This window comes from Grammomys surdaster, unplaced genomic scaffold (genome assembly GCF_004785775.1).
Source record: "Grammomys surdaster isolate TR1022 unplaced genomic scaffold, NIH_TR_1.0 139, whole genome shotgun sequence".
NCBI classification, from domain to species: Eukaryota; Metazoa; Chordata; class Mammalia; order Rodentia; family Muridae; genus Grammomys; species Grammomys surdaster.
This window is the reverse complement of record NW_021604597.1, coordinates 9789077-9795684: the sequence shown is the minus strand read 5'-3', so window position 1 is coordinate 9795684 and position 6608 is coordinate 9789077.

Sequence of the window (6608 nt, the reverse complement as noted above, 5' to 3'; positions counted from 1 at the left end):
ATTGGCATGTGGATAAATATTTTAACCTAGGAAAGTGCATGCTGATGGGGTAGTTTATCTCCATATGTACTGTATTTCATAATCACTGATGTGTCATCTTCATTAAATTACCTTGTATAACATATAGTCTTGAAAAGAAAATGTGGAACAAGTACAGTCTGTCTTTACAAGTTTTATGTCAACTTGAAACAAGCATAGTCAATAAAATAAGACAAATAATACAATAGTAAGTATGTCTATGGTGATGGTAATAAAGCTTGTAAAGTTTCCTATAAAAGGAAAGGAGAGAGGAGAGATCACAAGTAAGTGATGTGACTTTCTACATCACACCTGTTTTCCATATTCATCTGGCCTTATGACTTTTGTGACCAAAAGCAAGCTGGGGAGGAAAGGGTTTGTTCAGCTTACACTTTTCCACGTCATGGTCTTTCCCTGAAGTAAACCAAGACAGGAACTCAAACAGGGCTAAAAACTGCAAGCAGGAGCTGATGCAGAGGCCACAGAGGGGTGCTGCTCATTGGCTTGTTCTCCCTGGTTTGCTCTGCCAGCTTTCTTATAGAACCTAAGACCACTACACCAGGGATGAGACCACCCACAATGGACAATCCCCATCAATCACTATAATTAGTAAAATGCTTTATAGTGGGATATTATAGATGCATTTTCTTAATTGAGATTTTTCTCCTTTCAGATAACTCTAGTTTCTGTGTCAAATTGATATACGATTAGCCAGCACAGGGTCTAAGAGTATATAGGAGGTGGTGGAAACATAATGGAGTATTAGATTTCTTCAGTGATACAGTCTTCTTGAACTATCACTCATATTAGAGTGAGACTTGTCAGTGATGCAATCTTCTTCATCTATCACTCACATTATGGTGGTACTCACTTGCCTTTGAGTCACTCATGCTCACATAAATGTCCTGACAGGAATGAAAATATTCCAAATGGTATCACTAGTGAAATGATACCCAATGAAACTAACGCAGTTGGTAGATTTACTGTCCCTGGATAAATTATGACATTGCAGAATGATATATGTGTATCAGCTCATGACGGGCATGCTTAAAGCAGCCTCAAACTTCAGAGGAGTGTAGTCCATCTCAGCAGGCCAAGCATGGTTGTAGACCATGGTTGTGGACCACTGTGGTCCACAACATGCAGTAAAGAAAGAGGAAAGTTGGTGTTTAGTTGGCTATCTTCTTTCCCACTTTTTGTACAGGCCAGCCACATTCAATGTGGGCTTTCTATAATCAATCAACATCCCACCCTGACACATACTCAAGTTCATATTTCACTAAATATCCTAGGATTTCTTTCTTCTTTTCAGATATACATATATATCATATATAATATGTATTATATAATATATAGATATTCACACACATATACTCATACACATATATTCAGATAAGTTAATATAGAAAAATAGATTTCATAATATATTATGTATAGCAAGTTTTACATCTAATCATATTTAGATCATATTATTCCCTCCCCCTCTTTGTCTGGATATGCTCCTTCTCCCTATCTACCCAACTTTAAGTTCTTTCTCAAAAAAAAAGAAATCAAAATCAAATCCAATATAGCAACAAAGCCTAGACAACAAAATAGATCATCAAGAGAAAAAAACTACAAAAAGAAAAACAAAACAAAAAGTAACAACAAAAATTAAAACCTGCTGAATCCATAATTTTTTGGTCAACTACTCCTGAACATGAAGCCTGTACTGGAGCATTTGATATGCACAATGTCATTCATTCCATTGGAGAAAACTGATTTCTCTTCATCTTCCAGATGATATACATTGCAGTTGTTAATCTTTACCCTAGTCACTAGGCTTTCATTCATTTGTTCATTCATTCATTCATTCATTCATTCATTCATTGGTTTTTAAAATGTAATAAAATAAGTCATAATAGAATAAAACAAAAACTATCACATCAAAGGTGAACAAGACAAGACAACAGAAGGAATAGAGCCCAAGAAAAGGCATGAGAATTAGAAACCCACTTGTTCCCACACTTGGTAACCCCATAAAAACACTAAACTGGAAGCCATAATTATAAATAAAATAGGACCTGGTGCAGACCTGTGCAGGCCCTGTGCATGCTGTTTCAGTCTGTGTGGGTTCCTCTTTAATTCACTGATTCATTTTTTTTAACTGCTTAGGTTGTTTGTTTGTTTGTTTCTACTTTATTAATTTAATTCACGAGTTTGATTATTTCTTGCCATCTACTCCTATTGGGTATTTGCTTTTTACTACGTATTTATTTATTTACTTATTTGTTCTAGAACTCTTAGGTGTGCCACTATGTTGCTAGCATGAGATCTGTCCAAGTTTTTAATGTAGGACTTTAGTGCTATGAACTCGCCTTTTAGAACTGCCTTCATTGAATCCCATAGGTTTGGGTATGTGGTGTATTCATGCTAATTCATTTCTAGAAAGTCATTGCTTTCTTTCTTCTTTTCTAATTTGAACAGATCATTCAGTAGAAAGTTGTCTAGTCTCCACTAGTTTGTAACCCTTCTCATGGTTGTTTCTGTTGTTCTTGATATCCAGCTTTAATTTGTGGTGGTCAGATAGGATGAAAGGTGCTATTTTGACTTTCTCTTACCTGTTGAGACTAGCTTTGTGTCTGAGGATGTGGTCAGTTTTGGAGAAAGTTCCATGATGGTCTGAGAGGAAGGTATATTCTTTTACTTTTGGGTAAAATGTTCTGTAGATATCTGGTAGGTACATTTGATTTATAGCTTCAGCTAGATCTAGTAATTCTCTGTTTAATTTTTGTCTAGAAAACATATCTATTGGTGAGATAGTCATATCAAATTCTCTTGCTATCAGCTTATGTAGGTCAATATGTGATTTATGCTGCACAAGTGTCCCTGTTTCAAGTATGTGCACACTTGTTTCGGGGTAAAGATATTAAGAATTGCAATGTCCTCTTGGTGAATTTTTTATGAGTATGTGATGTCTTTTACCATCTCTTCTGATTCATTTTGCTTTGAAATCCATTTTTCCAAGATATTAAAATGGCTACATCAGCTGTTTTCTTAGCTCTATTTGCTTGATATATCTTTTTCAACCCTTTAACTTTAGGTGATGTCTATTCTTGATGTTGAAGTATGTGGTATTTGAGGGGCTGTGCAGCAGAAGCATAAATTCTGTTTTTGCACTCCTTCTGTTTGTGCCTTTTAATTGGAGAATTGAGACTGTTGATATTGAGAGCTATCAATGACCAATGATTGTTTCTTCTCATTGTTATTTTGTTTTTGGTGTTGTTGTTGTTGGTGGTGATGGTGGTGGTGGTGGTGGTGGTGGTGGTGGTGGTGGTGGTGGTGTTTCTGTGAGTTTTCTATTCTTTTGACTTTGCTGGTCTGAAATTTTTTGTTTCCTGTGTTTTCTTGAATGTTGTTAACTCCTTGAAGTTTACATTCTACCACCTTCTATAGGGCTAAATTTGTAGATTGATATTGCTTACATTTGGTTTTATCGTGGAATGTCTTATTTTCTTCATATATAGTGATTGTAAATTTCTGTAGATATAGTCGTCTGGGCTGGCATCTGTGGTCTCTTAGAGTCTGAAGCACATATGTCCAGCTCTTTGGCTTTTAGATTCTGCATTGAAAAGTCATTTTTAATTCTAGTAGGTCTGCCTTTATATGTTTCTTGTTCTTTTTCTCTTGCAGTTTTTTTTAAATCTTCTCTCATACAATACATCCCAACCACATTTTTCCCTCCTTCCAATCCTGCCAGGTATGCTGCCCCAATTCCCATCTCTTCCAGATCCACTCTTCCTCTTTTTTTCTCAGAAAAGAGCAGGCCTCCCATAGATAGCAATCAAATGTGACATAAGATACAAAACTAGGCACAAAACCTCATATCAAAGTTTGGTAAAGAAACCCAGTTGGAGGAGAAGGGTTCTAAGAACAAGCAAAAGAGTCAGTATCATCCCTACTCCCACTGTTAGACGTATCATAAAACCACTAAACTAACAGCCATAGTATATACAGAGAGAGTTTAGAACAGTCCCATGCAGGCTCTGCAGTTTACAACTTCATTCCATGAGTTCTTATAAGCCCTGCTTAGTTAATTCTCCCAGCTGTGTTCTGGTATCCTCAACCCCTCCAGCTCCTACAATTCTTCCCCCCACTCCCTGTTCCATTTGGTTCTCTAAGCTCCAAGAGGAGAGAGATGATGAAGAACTTCATTTGGGCTCTCTCCATGTTTGGCTCTGGGTCTCTACATCTGCTCCTATCAGCTTCAAAATGAAGCCCCTCTGATGACAATTGGGCTTGACGCTGATCTGTGAGTATAACAGAATATCATTAGAAATCATGTTATTAATTTCTTTATATTCCTTTTTTCTTCTGTCATATGTCACTGGACATATGAACCAGCCTCTGGTTCTCGTTACCCAGGTAGCGTCAGGTATGGGATCTCTTTTAGGGTATAGACCTAATAGGTCATGGATTGGCTACTCCCCCAAGTTTTGAGACACTCTTTTGATAACAAATCTTACAGGCAGGATAGATTGTGTCAAAGGTTTTATGACTGGGTTAGTGTACAAGTCATACCACTAGAAGCCTTGCCCAGTTCTATAAGGCAGCTCATTTAGGCTCCTTACTCTCCATTACTAGGAGTCCTCATTAGCATTATCCTGGTAGAATCCTGGGAGTTTCTACTGCAGCAGAATTTTCCACATTGCCTCCAAAATGCCTTCCAATCCCATCAGTCTCCCTCACACTCTCTTCTTCTACCTCTCCTTACTATTGTATCCTCCCTGTTCCTATCCCCACTTGTTCATACAAAAATCGTACGTACAAAAATCGATTCTATTTCCCATTCCCAGGGAGATCCATACATCCTCCTTAGAGCCTTTTTGTTACTTAGCCTTTCTTGTTCTCTGGATTGAGGCATAATCATCCTTTACTTAACAGTTAATGCCAACTTATAAGTGAATACATCGTATTTACTTTTCTGGGTCTGGGTTACCTCATTCAGAATAATTTTTTTCAAGTTCTATCCATTTGCTTGCAATGGTGTCATTTTTTTTAACAGCTGAGTATCACTCCATTGTGTAAATATATCACATATTCTTTATTTGTTCTTTGGTTGTGGGACATCTAGGTTGCTTCCAGTTTTGTTCTATTATGAACAAAGCAGCTATGAACATAGTTGAACATGTGTCTTTTTGGTAGGATGAAGCATCCTTTAGATATATGCTCAAGAGTCATATAGCTGGATCTTGATGTCTATCTATTCCCAGTTTTTTGAGGAACCACCATATTGATTTCCATTGTGGCTATTTTTAATATTCTTTCTTTGTTCTGTATGTTTATTGTATTGATTATATGTTGAGAAGACTTTCATTGCTTCTCAAGATCCAGTCATTTTATGGTTTTTTTTTTTGTTGTTGTTCTTTTGTGTGTGTGTGTGCTTCTTGTACTTAATTAGGCATCTCCTTGATTTTAGGTTAAGGAAATTTTCTTTATAATTTTGTTGGAAACATTTTCTGTGCCTTTGACTTAGGTTTCTTCTCATTCTTTTATTACTATAATTCTTAGAGTTGGTCTTTTCATAGTATTCCAGATCTTCTGCCTCGTTTGTGCCAGTAGTATTTTTATTGACATTTTAAACCCATATATACATTTCTTCTATTATGTCCTCAATGCAAGGATTCTCTATCCTATCTCTTAAATTTTGTTGGTGAGGCTTGCCTCTGAGACTCCTGTTCAGGTTATTCTTGTTCTTAAATTTTCAGTTCCAGTTTCCATTTGCATATTCTTTATTGATTATATTTTCTTTCCGGACTTAAGCAGGTTTCTTCATAGCTTTCCATAACTTGTTTGTGTTTTTTATAGATTTCTTTGGGGATTTATTTGTTTCCTCCTTGTAATGCTTCTATCACATTTATAAAAGCTGTTTGCAGGTCCGTTATTTGTATTTCAAATAAGCTGGAATTCTCAAAGCTTTCTGTGTTAGGATTGCTTGGCTCTAGTATAGTCATATTATCCTGAATGTTGCTGGTTGTTTTTATAAATGGCTTCTAGGCATCTGGGATTGGGGGGTTTGTAATTCTAGATGCTGATATATATTCTTACCTTTGTTGGGTGTGTGTTTTGTTCCTTGGTTTTTGTATACTCGGGTTCTTAGAAGAGTGGGATGGCCATGTGTTGTCTATAGGAAAATCTTCTGGGTTTTTGATAGTGTGATGACTGGTGGTTCTAAGTCAAATGTGTTTCTGGTTGTTGGGAGCTGACACTTAAGAATTGGAAAGGACTGGGGTATTGTTAGGGCTTCTCACGAAGGCAGAAACCTGAGTGTTCCACCAAGATCTGATTAGTTAGTCCCCTGGGAATGAGGGCTTGGAATTAGGAGAAAGGACAGGAGATGGTCTTCTAGAGAGCTGAGAATGAAATCGGACGATTGGATTTGGAGCACTGGAGGGAGAGGGGAGGGCATACAATTAGCCTACCTGTTTTCTTTGCAGGAAGCATCTGTCAATTCCCAGAAAATACCTGCTGGAGTTGGAGGTCAGAGAGAGACAGGACCTGGGATCTGTGGAATCAGCTGGAGATAGAGACAGGGTGGGAGGGGAGGCTGC